The sequence below is a fragment of the Podarcis filfolensis genome (assembly GCF_964270895.1).
Source record: "Podarcis filfolensis genome assembly, chromosome: 16".
NCBI lineage: Eukaryota > Metazoa > Chordata > Lepidosauria > Squamata > Lacertidae > Podarcis > Podarcis filfolensis.
Genome location: NC_139620.1, coordinates 29,690,952 through 29,713,390, shown reverse-complemented (window position 1 = coordinate 29,713,390; position 22,439 = coordinate 29,690,952). Strand labels below are relative to the sequence as shown.

At 46.3% G+C, this 22,439-nt stretch overlaps 1 long non-coding RNA gene across 1 annotated transcript in view; it reads left to right on the top strand.

Moving 5' to 3' along the window:
* The window catches only part of LOC310751455, a 175,612-nt gene extending 158,708 nt beyond the window's left edge, over positions 1-16,904 (top strand). The window contains exon 3 of the long non-coding RNA XR_014542517.1: positions 16,751-16,904. This is a non-coding gene — a long non-coding RNA (uncharacterized lncRNA). The remainder of the gene's footprint in view (positions 1-16,750) is intronic.
* The last annotated feature ends 5,535 nt before the right edge of the window (positions 16,905-22,439 follow it).

Sequence of the window (22,439 nt, the reverse complement as noted above, 5' to 3'; positions counted from 1 at the left end):
GCGATCAGCCTTCTTTATGGTCCAGCTCTCACTTCCATACATCACTACTGGAAAAACCATAGCTTTAACTATACGGACCTTTGTTGGCAAGGTGATGTCTCTGATTTTTAAGATGCTGTCTAGGTTTATCATTGCTATAACAACAACAAGAAGAAGAACAACAACTTCTCTTTTGGCCCAAGCTTTCCCCGACTCCTAAGATTGGACCTCTGAATCTATGTTTTGCTTGCTTTTGTTTTTATATTGTTTTATTAGGCTTATGTTGCACTTCTGTTTTAATGGACATTGTTTTCAGCAATTTTCAAGTACTGTAGTCTTTGAGGGGGGAAAGCTTGGGAACAAAGCAGTCTATGCTGGCTGGCAGAGGCTCTCCAGGAACGAAAACAGGAGGCATTCTTGAAAAATGCAGAGTTGAATCCGAGACTTCCTCTGCAAAGCTGCAGCCCTACCTGGAGATGGTGAAGATTGGACTTTCTGCATGCAAGGTGGATGTTCTAACTCTGAGCTATGGCCATTCTAGCTTTGGCACACTGTGGAGCCGACCCTGCCCTCAGGGCAGAGAAATGCAGAAGTTTTGATTCTGGCTGAATTAACGTGAACTAGAGCATCAGAAAAGGCTTTCAAAGGAGCTTAGTTTTAAGAGTGTTGCCTTGCCTCCTTTGGAACTATATATGCCACACCCCTCGTGCCGGTGCTGCGACACTGGGATGTGGAATGCCTGTTTTACTTATGTCACAAGATGAATATAATCTTCATTACAATGAAACTTCAGCATGGTTTACAAAAGGAATAGAACAGTAAAATTGTCAGTAAAAAAAATCACCCTGTTAAATCTATAGTACAGTGGACGCTCGGGTTGCGAACGTGATCCATGCGGGATGCACGTTCGCAACCCACAGCGTTCGCAACCCACATCTGCGCATGCGTGGGTTGCGATTTGGCACTTCTGCGCATGCACGACTGCTGAAACCCAGAATTAACCCGTTCAGTACTTCTGGGTTTCAGTGGTCCACAACCTGAAAAAACGCAAGCTGAAGCAGCTGTAACCCGAGGTATGAGTGTATACAGTGGTACCTCAGGTTACATATGCTTCAGGTTACATACGCTTCAGGTTACAGACTCCGCTAACCCAGAAATAGTGCTTCAGGTTAAGAACTTTGCTTCAGGATGAGAACAGAAATCGTGCTCTGGCGGCGAGGCAGCACAGGAGGCCCCATTAGCTAAAGTGGTGCTTCAGGTTAAGAACAGTTTCAGGTTAAGAACGGACCTCGGGTACTTAACCCGAGGTACCACTGTATATGGGGCCTAAATTTAGACTCTGGACTTAATGTTCTATTGGAGGGATGGGGAACATGATCCTGAGCCAGCCTCAACATGATCAAACTGGTTCCTTATCTCCTCTATCCCTCGCCCTACCACTCCTTTTGTAAACTGTTTGGAGGTTTTATTACAATCAAGCGGTATATAAATTTTGCAAAATAAAAATAAAAAAAATTTTAAGCAGTAGCATATAAGTTTAAACAGTCATGTGTCCCTATTTTCCAGGGACAGTCCCAGATTTACAGAAGCCGTCTCTGTTTCTGATTTGATCCCAGAATGTCCTACTTTTCCTTAGAATGTCCCTATTTTCATTAGAGAAATGTGGGAGAGTATGGTCTCTCCCCCCCCTAAGAATCCTGGGAAATGTAGCTTGTTAATGGTGCTGAGAGTGTAGTCAGGAGATTCCCTATTCCCCTTCTGGAGCTACAATTCAGAGTGGTTTAATAATCAATCCATCTTCCCAGGGAACTGTTTGAAAGGTATCCTAACAACCAAACCCCAGCTCTCTATCAAAATTTGTATTTCTCCAAAGTTTGCTATGCACCCCTCCAGCCAAAGTATGCATAAAAAACTCACACACGATACACTAGGGGAAAGTGTCTGTTGAAAAATACATGTCTCCGTGAATGTAACATACAAAAATGCATGACGCTGGGTGGAATTTCTTGCAAAATGTGCATATTTCAAGAAATGCACATGAAGATGAATACAATTTTTTTTGCATTTTTTAAAAATGCAAATGGGTGCAGAAATGAATGGGTATTAAGACTGTAAAAATAAAAAATGGACAGAAATGGACAAATTTGTCTATTCAATACCCCCTCTGTTTCTGCCAGTTTGGAACACATGCAGGCCACAGAGAGAGAGAGAGAGAGAGAGAGAGAGAGAGAGAGAGAGAGAGAGAGAGAGAATGTATAATACAATGTTTGCCCAGCCTTGTCTGGCCTCCAAAGCAAATACCTAAACAGGCATTTTGTTTCGGAGTCCTTCGTTGGAAAATGGACAGGTTCTCCCCGCACCCAGTGTTGTTTGCAAGAGACTTCTCTAGCTGTTTGCTGTGATAGTAGGTAAAGGCACGCCACACAAGTAAACAGAGGAGGAGGAGGAGGAAAATCACAAGTCTTCAACAGTAATGAAGACAATGAAAGAAGGCATTCAAATTCAGGAGGATGGGCTTGGCCGGATCTAGACATACGATACTCCTGAGCCAGCCTCAACAATCATATTCCCTTTGGAGTCTGTTTGTCTTTTTAATATGTCTTTCTGACGCCATAATGTCAAGAGTCAAAATGTCATTTCCCCGCCCTCGGTCATCCTTGGGTTTGTTAGCTTTAATATAGGGCAGAGATGGGGAGCATGCAGCCCTCCAGATGCTCTGGGACTCTGAAATATACTCCGAGTCGAGAGTGGATTTCATGCTCTTTATTCAGCTCATAGTGGAGAGGAGGAATGGAAGTTTCCCCAGAATGTCTGCTTTATATACATTATTTACACAATGGGCCCCACGTGATTGGCTAATTCCGGGATTCACCTGTAGGCCAATCTGGTTGCGGAGTCATTTCCACCTGGAGCTGGATTGGGTGGCTCCTGTGGACCAATCAGACTGCTGCATTCTGGACTCTATTGTTCTGGAACCAATCAGACTGCTGCATTCTGAATCCTATTTTTCTAGAACCAGTCAGACTGCTGCCTTTTGGATCCTATTCAACTCAGTACATAACATGCTGCTTCTGAAATTCTCTTCCGCGCTCTCCCTCGATATGCCTGGGATTGAACCTGGGACCTTGTGTATCGAAAGCAGATGCTCTACCACTAAGCTATGGCCCATCTCTGAATATGAAGCTGGCTTAAACTGAGTTAGACCATTGATCCGTCTGCCTTGGTATTGTCTACACTAAACTGGCACTGATGCTCCTGCATGTAGATGTCGGGGATTGAAGCTGGGATAGGCTGCATGCAAACCAGATGCTCAACCACTGACCTATGGCCCGTCCCCAGAGAAACATCCAAGATAATACTTGATATAGGAACAGAGGAAACTGCCAGCAGTGTGATGCAGCAGCAAAAAAAGCGAATGCTATTCAAGGCTGCATCAACAGAAGTTTAGTGTCCAGATAAAGGAAAGTAATAGTATCACTCTAGTTTATACGTTAATCCAGCACTGTCCCTAGCCCTCGGTGTCAGGTCCCTATCTCTGCGTTCTTCTGCTACAGTGAGCTCCAACAGACCCTTTCTGTGTCTTGCCTGGCTCTCTGCTCGGCAACATGCAACATGTGTCCAGGGCAGCTGTTTACCAGCTCCATCTGGTACGCAGGCTGAGACCCTACCTGCCCGCAGACTGTCTCGCCAGAGTGGTGCATGCTCTGGTTATCACCTGCTTGGACTACTGCAATGCGCTCTACGTGGGGCTACCTTTGAAGGTGACCCGGAAACTACAACTAATCCAGAATGCGGCAGCTAGACTGGTGACTGGGAGCGGCCGCCGAGACCACATAACACCAGTCCTGAAAGACCTACATTGGGTCCCAGTACGTTTCCAAGCACAATTCAAAGTGTTGGTGCTGACCTTTAAAGCCCTAAACAGCCTCGGTCCAGTATATCTGAAGGAGCGTCTCCACCCCCATCGTTCTTTCAAGCATGCATATGGTTGTGTTCTTGTTCAATTGACCAGGTTCATCCGGGCCTCTTATCAAGGCTTTTAAATCAGTCACAACCATGCACAGGCTACATTGGTGAATCAGTGATCTACTTACCCTGTCTCAACACACACACACACACACACACACACACGGATAGCTCAGTCAGTAGATGGACGAGATGGCCCTTGGGATCCCGAGACTTCCGGGTTGGCGCCTCCGGCAATGGCGGAGCTCCTCCGATCGGGAGGAACTTGCTCCGTGAAAACCAGGGTCTGACCGCCACGGCGAAGGCGGAGACCCACTGAAATCACAGGCGGGAGAAGCTTGTGAACTTGGGATTCGGCTGACACCTTTCGCACCTCCCCTACTCGCGGGGAAACCCTGTTTTGGGGATCCGGAGCAATGTGGGGTGAGTGGCGCGGTGCTTCAAATCGACTGCTTTTTTCACGGACTGAAGCCGCATTGCTGTTGCCGGAGAGTGCTGACTTTTTCCTGTGGACAATTGGACTTTAAACAACTACCCGTGAGTAGAACGGAAAATTGGATCTTCAAATATCTTAATTTGGCATCGAAACGGGAAGGTTTTAAACAGGAAGTCTGCCTTCCTCTTTTGTAAATATTTTGAAGCAAAGACGTCACAAGCTAAAGTCATGGAAAATCTTTGGTAAAGGATTAAATCTCCATCGGATAAAAACACCAAATCCCCCTTGGAAGCAGGAGAAGAGGGGGGAAATTTGGAACCTAGTGAGCCTGCAGGAGAGAGTGAAAAACCAAATTACCACCGCTCTGAACCTGGAAAAGGGCTGCTAGAAAAAGTGACTGTCAGGGAACTGCCATCGGAGCTAGAGGCGGAGGGAAGGCTCCAGAAGGATGCCGGAGAGGGTCCCAGTAGGGAGAGAGGCAGCCCATCTGCTGGGGAAGGAAATCAGCGCAACACCAGTGGAGAAGGGGGGCAGATGGGGGAATCGGAGAGGAGGCTCCAAGACTCCTCACCGGAGACCAGCGGAGAGAGTACGGGTACTCCGCTGCCCACACCCTCCCTGTGCAGAAGACTTCCGCGCAGGGAGAGTAGGAGGAGACTTGGCGTCAAAGAACTTCTTTGCTGGAAGAAGTTCAAGAAACGCCCACTGACGGATTCTGCCAGCAACTGAGACAGCCACGAAGCTAGAGGCTGTCCAGACAGAAAGGGTTCAACCAGGTAACCTAGCCAGGAGTGGCGGCAACTTACGCACGAGCAACCCCTAGAACCATTACAGTGACGTTTTGGGAGAGTTCATTGACTGTGAACAGAACAGAACGTATTTGACAGCTAACTAAATGAGAGAAGTATACTGTTTCCATTGTCCTTTTCTGCGTTTAAAAAGGAGGAAAAGTAACTGAAAATTGAAACTATCTTTATTGTTTGAGTTGTTTTTGAAACGATTGATACAAGTGGAGACTGTTTCCCTCTAGAGGGAGCTTTTGAAATTGTTACAGGAGTGGAACTAGGGAATCTCCAGCTGCAAGATAAGAAATTGTGAGAACAGGGAATTGACCTTGGACGATTTAAGAATGTTGACAGAAGCCATAGCGACCATACTATGCAAGATAAGCTATTCGCTGGAACAGCTTCACAACAAGACGGATGATATGACTATTAAAATTGATAGCTTGGGACAAAAAGTGAATAATTTGAAACAAAAAGTGAGTACCAATACAGAAATAATTCAGGACTTGGTACAGGAACCCACTTTGGCAGGACAAACTGTGGAGGAGAAGGAGAAAGCTGTGGTTGTTGAATTTAAAGTAATACAAGAGGGATCCCTAGTTTTACAGAAGCAAATTGAGGACTATAGGTTGAGGCCTTTTATGATTGAATCTAGGAAAAGTCAGATTTTGAGGATCGGATCCCGGCTTGGACTGAAGAAGGAAAGTTGGAAAGATCCCTCTATGCAGGGATCAACTGACTTCTGGGACATGGACTTGGGTTTGGAGGAGACTGAAGTTATGGGGGCCTTTGGATTTGGAGGAATCTTGAAACATGTCCTGAAACACTTTATGGATCTTAGCCTCAACTATGGAAATTTGGCTGCCCTGTCCAGAAGGAATAAAAGTATTGTTGGGTTGGAGTCTTCCCAAGACCCGCTCTTTAGCATTAAAGAATATGAAGAAGACCTGCAGAAGGGACTTGGAAGAGAGTTAAGAGCCTCGGATATAAGATCGCCAGGTTGATGGACTATATGGAATTGACGGAAAGGACTGGCAGAACCCGAAACCAGGGAGAGGAGATGGTGGATGAAGATTGGAAAATTTAAAGTTTATATATAGAAATATTGTAAAATTAATGAGTGATAGAAAAATGGTGGAATGAATCTTTATGGCCTTAGCTGAAATGTTATAAGGAGTAAAGCATATATGAGTATTTTATTTTTAATGGAAAATAAGGTTAAAATATGTTAAGATATCTATATTATGAAAATAGAGAAAGATGGAAAGGATTTGCTGAAACAATTAACAGAAGTGGAATACAAAAAGGGAGGTGAGAGGAGGTCGAGGAAATAAGGGAATGAAAGATAGATATGGAAAAGGTGTGATGTATGTTTTTAAATGGTTTTTGTTTTGTTTAGGGTTAGGGTGGGTTAGGGTTTTGTTTAGTTTAGTTTATTGTGTTTAGTTTAATGGGTTTAGGTTGTGTTTTGTATTGTTCATATATTGTATTGTATTGTTTCTTTTTTCCTTTGTTCTTTCTTTTTTGTCTTTCTCTTTTCCCCCCTTTTCTGTAATCTTTAAAAGTAATAAATATTATTTTTTTAAAAAAGAGAGAGATGGCCCTTGGGATCCCTTCCAATTTTACAATTTTATGAAACACAGGCACTAGCTGCTCCAGAGAAATGTCAAGGTGGTTGACATTTCACCATTCACCATTCTGAGCAGAATAAAGAGCATGAAATCCACTCTCGACTCCGAATATATTTCACATCACCTGCAAGCTAAGGTGGCAACTGAGCAAAAGGTCTGGCTGAAATTCTTCACCTTGAATTGAGGGTGAACATGAAGAAGGATCATCTGAATTCTCTCCAAGCAGAGGACCAGTACTTTCTTGAAGCAGCGGCACAGCTTCTTTCTTAGGAGAAGGGCTGCTGCCAGCGGTGCCAGCTTGAATAAAATAGGGGGGCAGGTAAGCCCTGCCCCACATAATCGATCGCATGATGGGGTGCACCCACACCATTTGAATGGCAATGGCCATCAACTTTGGGGGTGGGTCCCCATCAAATATTTTATTGGGAGGCCAAAGGGAGCTCGGCCCCTAGGAGTTGGCTCCTATGGCTGTGGCACTGTGGCAGATCATCTGCTTGGCATGCAGAAGGTTGGAGCTGGTGAGCCAGATGGACCAATGCTCTCAGTAAAAGGCAGCCTCCTGTGTCCCTAGGGACAGCAGAAGGAACCACAGCTGAGTTATCTCCCATCACACAAAGGAAGAGTCTTCTCTGGCTTTGGAGCTGATGATCCTCCTTAATTTCCCTGCTTCCTTGCATGGTGAAAAGTTCAAGCCAGGCTCTCCTGGGAGCGTCTCTAGATGACACCCCATAAATGTAAAGCTCCGTCCGTGAAAGTTGATTCTACCAGTCCCGAGCAAGCGTTTGGAGAAGGAAGACGCCCATGGAAGGGCCAAGAAGTTGAAACATCGCCGGGTCTGTCTCCAAAGAACCTCTGGCTCTCATCCACGGCATTTTCACAGGGCTTAGGCTGAAAAAAGAGAAATCGATGTAACACTTTTATCTCATTAAAAGCCTGCCTTCCCCTAAGCCGCAAAATGAGAGCCCTGAGCAAATGGGCAAAGCCTTGTTATTCTGAGCCGGGCATAACACTGGGGAAGAAGAATTTGCACACAGGTGGGGGCTGGAATCCAAGAGATTGGTGGGGGTGGGTGGCAGAGGGGAAAGGGTCATAGGCAAAGAACAAGGCGGGGTAATCTTACACCTGGCAGAGGATTTGAGGAGAACTAAACCCACACAGCCCTACGGCAAGTCGGAGCGACGCTGGGAATATCAGCCCAAATTCGTGCAATCGTCAGAGTTATGGGGCAGAGGGCGATTTATGAGCCGTGCCCAGCAATTATTACCAGCAGAGTTCAAGGGGGCTGTTTTGGTCAAGGGTGTTGATTCCCTACTTAGAGGGGACCATTTTTCGCCTTGTAGCGCAACAGGGGAGGGGAAGAAGTGTACTTGGGGTGGGATTGGCGGAGGGAGGCGATTGGAGCACAAAGAACAATGACTCCAGCTGCTTTTCACACACAAGAGAAACGCCAGGAGCACATTGTGTGTGTCTATGTGCGTTTCCAGATTCCATATTGCGGTGTCTCTGGCTGTGACCCTCTGCTCTGAGTTTCAAGGTGGTTATTTATTTACTTTGATGCATTCAAATCTTCATAGGTGTCCCACTCATATAAATATCAAAAAAAGGGGGGATGGAACACTGCACAGGAAAATATGCAGGGCAAAATTACCGCATTTTTCGCTCTATAAGACGCACCAGACCACAAGATGCACCTAGTTTTCGGAGGAGGAAAACAAGAAAAAAAATATTCTGTATCTCAGAAGCCAGAACAGCAAGAGGGATCGCTGCACAGTGAAAGCAGCAATCCCTCTTGCTGTTCTGGCTTCTGTGATAACTGCGCAGCCTGCATTCGCTCCATAAGACGCACACACATTTCCCCTTACTTTTTAGGAGGGAAAAAGTGAGTCTTATAGAGCAAAAAATACGGTATTATTTTTTAAACTGATCTTACAAAATGGCTCTCTCACCTCAAGTTAAAACTATCGACCAAAATCAATTAGTATTTATTAATTCCAATGGGTTTACTCTGAGCAGGACGAGAATTTGCTACAATCCAATATCCATATTCTAATTATAGAAATACAATGCATCTCATCGCAGCGATAACCACTGTACTCAGGTGACCTGGCTGCCTGTCCAGTCTGCTGACCAAGTGTGCACTGTCGACTGGCAACTGCATACAATCTCATATTGTATGGTTCTTTATCTTGAAACTGGACTTAGACAGGACACGCCTTCAAAAGAGGATGCCTTCAAGGAAAGGATTGCTCTCTGTAAAACAGTGCACACGGCCCGGCCCGCCGGGGCCTCTGGAGCTACCAGTAAGAAGGCCCTGCTCCTTGTGGAGGTCACTCTCATTTCTCCCAAAAAGTTTGAGCTTGAAGGAGAACCTTATTGGTTCATAGCAGGATAGAGACACTCCCTGAAATACCTGTGACCGAGACCATGTAGGTCAGGGCTGGGGAACCTGTTGCCCTCCAGTTGTTGCTGGATCATGACTCCCATCGTACCTGGCCATTGACCAAACTGGCTGGAGCTCATGGGAGTTGGAGTCCAGCAACATCTGGGGGGACCACAGCTTAGCTACCTTAGGTGTAGGACTTGTGAGGTCAAAGCCAACAGCTTTAATTGTCTAAAATGTATAAGAAGGTTTCTAATAACTGCTGGAAGTGTAAACAAGTAGATGGATCCCCCCCCCATTTGTGGTGGTCTTGTAAAAAAGCAATAGTATTTTGGGATATGATATATAATGAGATAAAAAAGATGCTTAAAATGATTATACAAAAAAAAAGAAAGAAAGAAGAAGAACTTGAAGCTGTTTATGTGTGTAATGATAGCGGCTAGGATTTTTTATGTACAAAAATGGAAGGAAGACGAAGTTTTCTCAAAAGAAGAATGGATAAGAAAAATGATGGACTATGAGGAATTGACAAGCCTAACAGCAAAAATAAGAGAACCTAATGATTATTAATTTTTGTGGAAGAATTGATGCCTTTTGGGGAATTTTCAAAGAAATATTATAGTATGATGAATTTGCGAGCAAGTTTTGACCTGTGAGCAACAGTAGGAATTAGAGATCATTGTATGGTGTTTACGATATAAGAGAGATAGGGTGCTGCAAGGGGGAGAAATAAAAACACAATGGAAAACGGGAGGGGAAGTTGAAAAAACCAAAATTATTATGGAGTTTTGGGGTGTGTATGTGAAATTTTTGAAATTTAACAAAATATAATAAGCTAAAAGCTTCACTCGGGGCAGCAAAGAAAGTGGTATTAGGAAGAGGTGAACCATATGAACAGAAGAAGAGTCTTCTGGATCAGGCCAATGGCCCATCTAGTCCAGAATCCTGTTCTCAGAGTGGTCAACCAGAGGTCTGTGGGAAACCAACAAGCAGGACCTGAGCACACGAGCCCTCTTCCCTCTTGTGGTCTCCAGCGACTGGTGTTCACAAGCATGCACCCTCTGACCAACCATGGGCAGACATCTCACCTGCCTCACTTCATGAGGGAGACTCAGAAGGTCCACCATCCCTTCCACTGCCTGCTCTATCGGACGACCCACAAGCCCGGCCATTTTCCGCAAGCCCCACCAGTCTCCTCCAGGCCTTCTGTCAGCAGTTCACTAAGTCACTCCTTGCCGTCAGCGCTCTGACAACTTCACCTCGTACTTGGCGTTCTCACACCCACTTCACCGAGAGAGACGATTCCCAGTAAAAATATTTAAACAGCTCCTTCTGAAAACACCAGGAGATTAATATCTGGCACGTGTGTGGCTCAGTCAAGACATCTCTGCAGGGGGAGGGAGTTGGTGAGGCTGGGGGCAGGGAGGTCCTAAATATTGCATCCCACCTTGAGAATAGACTAGCACCTCTTTGGGATACTTGATGAGAGTTCTCATCATGTCCGCCCGTTACAATGGTTTCCACCTGTCTGCAACACTGAGGAACCCAATTGACGTATTTCTAGCAGAAACCCTTCCCTCAGTCAAATAAGGTCTCCCCCCCCCCCTATCATTTAGTGCTCAAGGTTAGTCCCTTCTTCCTGCACCATCACATCGTCAGAGGGAATGGAGCACTTTCCAGGAAACCTGTAAAAGCAAGTTTAAGAAACAGTGCATGGAGCAACAATTAAAATTTAGGGTTACCCTTGCCCACAGAGCATCTCCGGCTAAGATTCCCTTGCAGAAAAATCCAAATGGATCTTATCTTTGGATTGGCCAAATCTGGGAGGCTGTTGGGTTTGGGGATTTAGGAAGTGGGATCTGCAACAAATTGTTGCAGTGTGTCCTCTCTCACACAACCTTCCAAAGGTAAAGGACCCCTGGGCAGTTCAAAGGTGACTGTGGGGTTGCGGCGCTCAGCTTGCTTTCAGGCCGAGGGAGCCGGGGTTTGTCCACAGACAGATGTGGCGCAATGGAAGCCAGAGCACACGGAAATGCCGTTTACCTTCCCACCGCAGCTGTACCTATTTATCTACTTGTACTGGCGTGCTTTCGAAATGCTAGGTTGGCAGGAGCTGGGACAGAGCTGGCATAGAGCAACAGGAGCTCACCCTGTTGTGGGGATTCGAACCACTGACCTACCGAACATCAAGCACAAGAGGCTCTGTGGTTTAGACCACAGCGCCACCCGTGTCCCCACAACCTTCCAGGACTGCACCTGTCTAGTGTTTCAGGTAACCAGAAGCCTGTGCCATCCTGTAAAGGGTTTGACCAGTTCGATTCACTCCAGGTCAAGGGATGAAAAGGAAGGAGAGAGACGTCATAAATGTAATTAATATGTATTTATCAAGAAGCACGGGACACGGGTGGCGCTGTGGGTTAAACCACAGAGCCTAGGACTTGCCGATCAGAAGGTCGGCGGTTCGAATCCCCGCAACGGGGTGAGCTCCCATTGCTCGGTCCCTGCTCCTGCCAACCTAGCAGTTCAAAAGCACGTCAAAGTGCAAGTAGATAAATAGGTACCGCTCCGGCGGGAAGGTAAACGGCGTTTCTGTGCGCTGCTCTGGTTCGCCAGAAGCGACTTAGTCATGCTGGCCACATGACCCGGAAGCTGAACGCCGGCTCCCTCGGCCAATAAAGCGAGATGAGCACCGCAACCCCAGAGTCGGCCACGACTGGACCTAATGGTCAGGGGTCCCTTTACCTTTATCAAGAAGCAAGGGTGAACTCCATCAACTCCATAGTTCTTGCTACATTACAAGCATTATTGCAATCCTGCTAGTGTTTTCATCTGCTTACAGTGGTCTTTAAGATAAATTACAACCCCCCCCCCTTGTTTGTTAAAGTTTTGGTCTTCCTGGTTCCTGAGCTTTCCGGTCAATTCTGCCATAGCCCATCGATTTAATTTGCCATTCTTCTCTGGTAGGGACTTTATTTTCTTTCCAAGTGGAGAGCCACCTTAGTCATCCTTGCTGGCAGCTTTTCACACAGCACAAATCCCCTAGTGCCACCGGTACCAGATCCTTTTGCAAAGCGGGAGAAGCCATAAAATCTAATATGAAACCTTAGTCCTCGCTTCAGCTGTTGGTGGCTCTAATGGAAAGAGCCTCATGTCTTAATTATAGCAGGCCTGCCTGCCCATTACAGGGGTTGATCCTTTATGGGGTGTGGGAGAATGAGAACATCCAGAGTTGAGCCTGGCAGCTGAGCAATAAAGTGAGTGAGTTGTGGTGGAGACATTGGACAACAGCAACCACAAAAGGCACACCTGTATGAAACAGGAATGGTTGCAAGTGTGGCAAGTGCAGGTGTGTCTGTAGGAGCCCATTCGCAGGATGCGGCTCCTTTTCTGAAGGAACACATCCTGCAAACGATTTGGTGACACAGGCAAGACCTGCGACAAAGGTTTGCAGCATGAAGGGTCCTTATTCAGGGGGGACAGGGATGGTGCCAAATCCAGTCACCCCCTGCCCCCATATCTGAAAACAGCACATCAGAACATGAGCAAATGACACCGTGCAAGAATAAAAAACACACACAGGAAGCAGGATTCTTCAGTACAGTCATACCTCATGTTACGTTTGCTTCAGGTTGAGCGTTTTCAGGTTGCGTCCCGCGGTGACCCGGAAGTACTGGAAAGGGTTACTTCCAGGTTTCGCCACTCGCAGACGCGCAAAATGACATCACGGGCATGCGCAGAAGCGGCGAATCGCAACCCGCGGGTTGCATTCTTTTCAGGTTGCGAACAGGCCTCCGGAACGTATCCCGTTTTCAACCAGAGGTACCACTGTACAGTCGTACCTTGGCTCTCAAATGCAATTTGTTCCTGGAGTCTGTTTGACTCCCGAAACGGTTCGAAAACCAAGGAGCGGCTTCCGATTGGCTGTGGGAACTTCCAGCACTCAAGCGGAAGCGGCGGAAGCCGTGTCGGACGTTCAGCTTCCAAAAAACATTTGCAAACCGGAACACTTACTTCGGGAGCTGATTTGTTCAACAACTAAGGCATTCGACTACCAAGGTACCACTGTAACAGTTTTATTGAGGCCTTAAAGCATGCAGAAACTTACTGGATCCTCAGTAAGGCACACACACTAAAACTTTGCTCAGAGAGCATGTCCAGTTACAAAAGCCAAAAACAAACAGTAAATGCAGAAACAAAAGCAAAGAACAGAATGAAGAGAAACTGCCCAGCGGGCAGGAGTATATATCCCCCACTGAGGCAGTGACTTCGAATCTTACATGACTAGATAAAGGCCAGCTGCAGGCTTGTTCTATTGTGAACACACTAGAAAGTTCTGGAAGGTTCTAGTAGATTCTAGTGAATTCTGCATCCATAAGACTTCCATGCCTGCCACAGGGTTCTAGCCAGCCAGGCTGCGTTCCAGGATATTCCATACCATTACCTCCCTGGTTTTTCATAAGAAGAACCTGGCTGCAGGATAAGGACAAAGGCCTATCTAGTCCAGCATCCTTTTCTCACAGCGGCCAGCCAGTTGCCCATGAGAAGCCCACAAGAGCACTCTCCCCACCTGGGATTCATTCATTTATTTTTAGAATATATCTTTATTGATTTTAAATACTATCATACAAATACATTACAAATAATTACAACAAAATTTCCCACGAAAATAAAAAAGGAATAACAAGAATAAAAATAAAAAGCAAAGAAGAGTTAACATTAAAATAAAAGAATATCGGTTGTATTATCATATCTTGACCAATAAAGTCTTCTAGAACAAAAACTTCCAATCATTCTCATTGTACTTTTTCTAATATCTTGATTTTATCGCACAGTTTATTTTATAGCTTTTTCTGCATATTCTTCTAAGATATTTTTCCAATTATTTATTATACACAAGTATCATTCAATTCTGCCAGGATAGTTTCGTTTTTACAGTGTGATCTTATATACTCCTTGAATAATATCCATTCTCTATATACTTTTCAATTTAGGGCTCCCCTAACTTTTCCAGTCAGCTTTGCTAAGTGAACATGGGATAAACCACAGAGCCTAGGACTTGCCGATCAGAAGGTTGGCGGTTCGAATCCCCGCAACAGGGTGAGTTCCCGTTGCTTGGTTCCTGCTCCTGCCAACCTAGCAGTTTGAAAGCACATTAAGGTGCAAGTAGATAAATAGGTACCGCTCCGGCGGGAAGGTAAACGGCGTTTCCGTGTGCTGCTCTGGTTCGCCAGAAGCAGCTTAGTCATGACCCGGAAGCTGTACACCGGCTCCCTCGGCCAGTCAAGCGAGATGAGCGCCGCAACCCCAGAATCGGCCACGACTGGACCTAATGGTCAGGGGTCCCTTTACCCTTTACCTTTACCTTGCTAAGTGAAAATGCTCTACCATGAGTGTTTGCCAGTCTATTATTGTTGGTATTGTTTCACATTTCCAACTTCTGGCTACGAGTATTCTTGCAGCCGTGACTGAGTACATAAACAGTGGTCTTGTATTTTGCTTTATATCTGTTGGTAATATTCCTAGCAAGAAAATCTCTTGTGATTCCTAGCAACTTGCATCCAGAGCCATGTTGCCTCTGACGGTGGCGGTAGAACAATAGCCGTTGTGGCTGGTTGCCATTGTTAACCCTGTCCTCTGTGAAATTGCCTGCGCCTCTTTTAAGCCATCCATGTTGGTTTCTATTCATCACCACAATCTTCAAGAGACTGTTTGAGCTTTCATTGTGTGGTGGCTGCCTGTGGTTAGGATATGTTTCTGTGCGGGTGCCTTAGGGCGTTTGATGCTACAAGTGTTTGGAATATTTCCATTCTGTTTTTCTTCCTTTTGATTTGTGTTCATTCTGTTTGTTTGTTTTTTAAAAAATATTTTTGTTTAAAATTTTTAACAACCAGATTATCAATCAATCCATATATCCATTTACATCCCGCCCCCTTTTAAACTTCTCTACATTCCCACCATATATGATAAAGAGTACCTTCTTTTTCTTTACATTTCCAACATATGTTTGACCCGGTTTTATACATTTTTGCTATTTGTACTGGTGTGATATACCATCTATACATCATATAGTTTTCTTTCAGCAGAGAGCAGTCAGTACATTTCAAATCTACCTCCCACAACTTTTCCTAGTCACCAAAGTGTATATTGTGTCCTATATCTTGTGCCCATTTAATCATAACTGATTTGATCTTTTGTTTCCCATTCTAGCAGAATACTGTATGCTTTCTTCAGCAGCTTCACTTCTTCTATAACTTCCTTTTGAAATCTAGAAATTGTATAGCTAAACCCTTTCTTGTTGTCTTCCTTATACATCTCATGTAATTGTCTATAATGCAACTGAAATATACTCGGAGTCGAGTGTGGATTTCATGCTCTTTATTCAGCTCATAGTAGTGAGGAATGGAAGTTTCCCCAAACTGTCTGCTTTATATACATTATTTACACAATGGGCCCCACGTGATTGGCTAATTCTGGGATTCTCCTGTAGGCCAGGTTGCGGATTCACTTCCGCCTGGAGTTGGATTGGGTGGTTCTTGCAGACCAATCAGACTGCTTCATTCTGGATCCTATTGTTCTAGGACCAATCAGACTGCTGCATTCTGAATCCTATTGTTCTAGGACCAATCAGACTGCTGCAATTTGGATCCTATTCAACTCAGTACATAACAGCAACCATTCTGTTTTAATAGAGTAGTGGGCATGGCTGGAGCAGCGTTCTGATAATGTGCTGGCAGATCTCTAAGTGATGTGCCATAGATCGCAATAACAACCCGCTGCACCCTGAGATTAGCCGGCTGGCTTGTGGAAGAGACCTGGAATGGATATTTGTACTGAGAACTGTGAGCTCAGGGGGTTGGCTGTGGCTGAGTGGTAGAACCAGGGACGCACAACCATTAGGTGGTGTGAGGCTGTTGACACAGGTGGCAAAAGCTCCCAAGGTGGTGTCCACATGGGTGCCCTGCTTGCCCAACTGCCTCAGTTGCCAGTGGAGAAGCAGTGCCAACATCTGCATCAATTTCATGGAAGACCTCGCCGAATCTGGGCGAGATCTCACCTGAAATCACATGAGGTCTTGTGCAGCGATTTTGCCTGAAATCAGCAAGATCTCACCCAAAATTGGCACCAATCCCAGAGATGCTGCTCCATTGGCAGTGGGGCAGGCAGTGCAGGTTGCAGCTGCAACGAAAGGGCAGGGCAACACTTTCCATTTTGCCTCAAGCACCAACGCAGGACGTGGCACCCCTGGGAAGAACACCTGCTTTGCAGGTACAGGGTCTCAGTTTCAGCCCACAAAATCTCCAGGTGAAGGTGGGAGGCGCTCTGTGCCTGAAACCCTGGAGCAGGCACCCCCAACCTTCGGCCCTCTAGAGGTTTTGGACTACAAATCCCATCATCCCTGACCACTGGTCCTGTTAGCTAGGGATCATGGGAGTTGTAGGCCAAAACATCTGGGGGCTGCAGGTTGGGGTGCCTGCCCTGGAGCATCTTTGCCAGTCAATGTACAGGGGTACCTCTGGTTACCACTGCCAACCTAGCAGTTCGAAAGCACGTCAAAGTGCAAGTAGATAAATAGGTACCGCTCAGGCGGGAAGGTAAACGGCATTTCCATGCGCTGCTCTGGTTCGCCAGAAGCGGCTTAGTCATGCTGGCCACATGACCCGGAAGCTGTACACCGGCTCCCTCAGCCAATAAAGCGAGATGAGCGCCGAAACCCCTGAGTCAGCCACGACTGGACCTAATGGTCAGGGGTCCCTTTACCTTTACCTTTACCTCAGGTTAAGAACTTAATTCGTTCCAGAGGTCCGTTCTTAACCTGAAACTGTTCTTAACCTGAGGTACCACTTTAGCTAATGGGGCCTCCGGCTGCCACCAGCATGATTTTTGTTCTCATCTTGAGGTAAAGTTCTTAACCTGAGGTACTACTTCCGGGTTAGCAGAGTCTGTAACCTGAAGCGTTTGCAACCTGAAGCGTTTGCAACCCAAGGTACCACTGTACACAATACTGAGCTAGGTGAACCAATGGTGTGGCTTAATATAAAGCAGCTTCTTCTTTTCCTATCTTCCATTGTGGACAATAAATCGTTATGCATTTTTCTGAAGAAGAAAAATCTTTTCTCCGGTAGGAGAATGTAAAAATAAAACACGGTTCCTCAGAGCATCCAGCCTTCTTCTCTAGGTGGGTATAGAATCTCCTTCACTTGTCTGTGTTGTGCAGCTGTAAAGGATGAGACAAAATCTGTGCATTTCAGACACTGGCGGACGATTTGATTTGATCCCATCCAAAAAAAGTCAATGGGCTGGATCGGTCAAAATATTGACGCCGCTGAACTGCGTCAACTGCCTTCTCCAGAAAGCAGTGCCTGCCTGTGCGTGTTTTCTGCAGAGAAAAGCTCAGATAATCAGCAAACCAGTTGCTTAAGTCCCTCATTTCACAAATACAATACAGAATGAGTCCCTCGGCGCTGGAAGGCTGCAGAGGTTAAACACTTAGTTCCGGTACATAAAGTTTATATTCAGTCACATACAGAGGGAGGGAGGGAGAGAAGAACACCCATCAACCTAATCTATATTCTGCTTATGTTCAGGAGGCAGGCTGGGGATTGACAGAACAGCAGCAGTGTTGACTTAGGCCACATTCACCCTGACATTTAAAGCATTATGAATGCAACTTTGAACAACTATGGCTCCCCCCCAAAGATTTCTGGGAGCTGTAGTTTGTTAAGGGTGCCGAGAGTTGCTAGGAAACCCCTATTCCCCTCAGAATGCTGCAATGCCTGGAGTTCTCTGTGAAGAAGGATAGGTTGTTAAACCACTCTGAAAAGAGGATTAGACAATTTCATGGGGAACGAGGCTATCAACATCTACAAGCCACAATGGCTACGGTCTACCACCAATGTCTGAAGCAGTTGTTGGGAATCTCAAGTAGGAAGAGGGCCATTGCACTCAGGTCTTGCCTGCAGGCTTCCCATGGGCATCAGGTTGGCCACTGTGAGGTGGTGGTGATGATGATGATATATTTATTATTTATACCCACCACTCTGGGCGGCTTCCAGCAAAATATTGTTGTTGTTGTTTAGTCGTTTAGTCGTCTCCGACTCTTCGTGACCCCATGGACCAGAGCATGCCAGGCACTCCTGTCTTCCACTGCCTCCCGCAGTTTGGTCAAACTCATGCTGGTAGCTTGGAGAACACTGTCCAACCATCTCGTCCTCTGTTGTCCCCTTCTCCTTGTGCCCTCCATCTTTCCCAACATCAGGGTCTTTTCCAGGGAGTCTTATGAACTATGCCGAGCAGGGCACCCAAGATGGACAGGTCATAGTGGAGAGTTTTGACCAAACGTGATCCACCTGGAGCAGGAAACGGCAAGCCACTCCAGTATCCCTGCCAAGAAAACTCCATGGACAAAGACAACAGCAAAATATTAAAATACAACAATTCATCAAATATTAAAAACTTCCCTAAACAGGGCTGACTTCAGATGTCTTCTGAAAGTCAGGTAGTTGTTTATTTCCTTGACATCTGATGGGAGGGCGTTCCACAGGGCGGGCACCACCACCTAGAAAGCTCTCTGCCTGGTTCCCTTTAACTTCACTTCTTGCAACGAGGGAACCACCAGAAGGCCCTCAGCACTCGACCTCAGTGTCCGGGCTGAACGATGGGGGTGGAGACGCTCCTTCAAGTATACTGAGCCGAAGCCATTTAGGTCAGCACCAACACTTTGAATTGTGCCCAGAAACGTACTGGGAGCCAATGTAGGTCTTTCAAGACCAGAGTTATGTGGTCTTGGCGGCCACTCCCAGTCACTAGTCTAGCTGCCACATTCTGGATTAGTTGTAGTTTCCAGGTCACCTTCAAAGGTGTAGAGTGCATTGCAATAGAGAGTTTGGATTTGATATCCCACTGTATCACTACCCTAAGGAGTGCAGTGGAGGCAGTGGAAGACAGAAGTGCCTGGCGTGCTCTGGTCCATGGGGTCACGAAGAGTCAGACACGACTAAACGACTAAACAACAACAAGGAGTCTCAAAGCAGCTCTCAATCTCCTTTCCCTTCCTCCCCCACAACAAACACTCTGTGAAATGAATGGGGCTGAGAGACTTCAGAGAAGTGAGACTAGCCCAAGGTCACCCAGCAGTTACATGTGGAGGAGCAGGGAATCGAACCCAGTTCACCAGATTACGAGTCTACCGCTCTAAACCACTACACCACACTGGCTCTCTTGGAGACAGTAGTCCAAGAGAACAGGATGCTGGACTAGATGGGCCATTGGCCTGATCCACAAGGGTTCATCTTATGTTCTTACAGTTCCCTTAAAAGATGTTGATTTGGCCCACACCCTTGCATGAACGTTTGACCTATGCGGAGTGTGGAATTTGGAGAACTTGGGAGTTCCACGGGATTGGAGGAGGCTCTCTCATGAGACAGCATCAGGAACAGCTAAGACGTACCTCCATTTCCATTAATGGAGGGGGGGAACTGCTTTGAAGCTGACAGTAGGGTAATTATGAGAGCAATCAGCGAGGGGCGTTGCGGCACTTAATTAAGGTTTGCAAAGGGCGTTGAGCTTCTAAGCATGAAAGCTACTACATATGTATCATGATGTTGTTATTACTGCTGAGCAATGATCAAAGGGGCAGAACCTCAAGTTTAGATAAGCACCCTAGAGCTGTTTCTCTAAGGATCAGCTGAACCTCCTGGGTCTAGACATTGAGGCTGGGAGTCCAAGAAAACAAGGCACCTTAAGTTATAAAAATCCACCAGTTTCAGGGTGCGCCTTTGTCAGGATGCACCAAGCGAAGGAAAATCGCTTTCTTGCAATTGATGTCATTCGGTTTGCACACTCCCCGTATAATCATATTGTTACACGACCCCCCGGCCTTTGAGTAGTGAGCGACTTCCAGGGGTCCCAGGCTTCGGTTTCCTTGGTCAGTGGAGACTGTGGTGTCTTTAGAATATATGGTTTTATTTACACATATATACCACCTGAGTGGGACGCGGGTGGCACTGTGAGTTAAACCACAGAGCCTAGGACTTGCCAATCAGAAGGTCAGCGGTTCGAATCCCCGCAACGGGGTGAGCTCCCGTTGCACAGTCCCTGCTCCTGTCAACCTAGCAGTTCAAAAGCATGAAGTGCAAGTAGATAAATAGGTACCACTCCGGCAGGAAGGTAAACAGAGTTTCCGTGTGCTGCTCTGGTTCGCCAGAAGCGGCTTAGTCATGCTGGCCACATGACCCGGAAGCTGTCTGTGGACAAACACCGGCTCCCTTGGCCAGTAAAGCGAGATGAGTGCCGCAACCCCAGAGTCAGACACGACTGGACCTAATGGTCAGGGGTCCCTTTACCTTTTTACCACCTGAGTGGCTTATAATTATAATTATAATTATAATTATAATTATAATTATAATAAATTTTTATTTATATCCCGCCCTCCCCAGCCAAAGCTGGGCTCAGGGCGGCTAACAACAATAAAATAAGACAACATAGCATTAACACCCCAAAAGATATTGCTTCTCTGTTAGCTGCAGCTTTGGCTCCAATACGGAGCAAGCAGGTCGCTGTGTATCCAGCTTCTAGCGTGCTCCCAGCCCATTTCTCACGGTCTCTCTGCCAACTCTTCTCCTACCTAGCAGGCAGGTGACTGGGAGAGACCCACCCATTCATTCTATGGCACAGGGCAGCTCTTTTGGTAATCTCACATTCATCTCAGGGTCATGAGTTTGAGCCCCACGTTGGGTGAAAGATTCCTGCATGGTGATCCTCATGGTCCCTTCCATGACCTGGTCCCTTCCAACTCTATGATTCTAAAGCATTAGGGGAGCTGCAGTTCAGCAGTTAGAGCATCTGCTTTGCATGCAGAAGCTGTTGATGTATTGTAATAATAATAATAATAATAATAATAATAATAATAATAATAATAATAAAAATATACCCTCCCATCTGGCTGAGCTTCCCCAATTCTTCGACGATCAGCCTTCTTTATGGTCCAGCTCTCACTTCCATCCATCACTACTGGGAAAACCATAGCTTTTAACTATAGCAATAGCATAATTCAGAGATGGACAGCTTTCAAGCTTTGTATTTTTCTACCCCAAAGTCCAACTACCAAGAGCCAAGTTCAAGATACTGGCTTGGAAGGTGGAGCACCTATGGAAGGTGCAAGATGGCGGCTCAAAGGAGCAGATTTCCAAATACCCACAGTGCCCCCGTTGCACAAATCTGTACTTGAATTACTACATATAGAAACACGAAATGCTGCTGGACAGAGATGCCGTCTGCATTCACAGGGCTGTTTATTCCATTTCACTGTTAATTTCTGTTTTACATTTGAGCTTCCACATGATGTAAGGGGAAGAAAAAAAAAGCCACTTCTGGAAACCAAATGGAATGGAAGGTTAGCACTCATTTCCAGAAACAATCCATTCGTAACCCCCTTAATGCAGAAAATTGTGGAAGTAAATTGACGAAATTTGGGGCGGTATACCGGCATGCAGTTCTTTCCAGCTGTTTTCATGGGGGAACAGAAGCAGGCATGTACAGAAAATGGCGGGGGGTGGGAAAGAATAGCAACGTTGTCCAATGGCATTCACTGTTGTGTTGTGTCATGCCATGCCCACCAGCGAGAATGATATTTAGCGTGGCATGCCTGGGTATGGGTCAAAAACCCACATAATGCAACAGCTACGGCTGTGCGAAAGGAACATTCAGAAATGGGACAGATCTGCTCCACTTCCCAGTGGGGAGGAGTTGCAGTGGACCGCATGGCCACCCACTCCCCAGCAGGGGCAGGGACTTTGTCCCCCATTGCCTGGGGGATCCCGGCCACGTCAGAGCCCGGCCAGCCAATCCACTGGTTGGGGGGGGGCATGGACGGGTCCGTTTAAACTGAGGTGTGAGCCAGAGGGCTTCCTCTTTGGCTTGCTTCCTCAATCACCCTCCCTCCCTATTTTACAGGGGGGCCTTGCTATGGACCTCTGTTGGTCACCATTAAGGGGCCTGGTAGGAATTTATCCACTTGGCAAATTGGCACTGGCCATTTGGTTTTCGCCTACCTCGTAGCAATCGTCACAACTTTGTTAGGGTTGCGGTTAGGCATTGTTTGACCTTGTGATGGGGGAGGGGAGGTGTGGCCATCACCTGCCCCTCCAAGCTTAAGGGTATTCCGTTAAAGGAATCCGGGGGTGTTGATCTTGTCTGAAGCCCGGTTGGGGGCTAGGGCCATGACACAACCCTCACGGGATCACCAGGGGGAGCTCGAGTTGGTA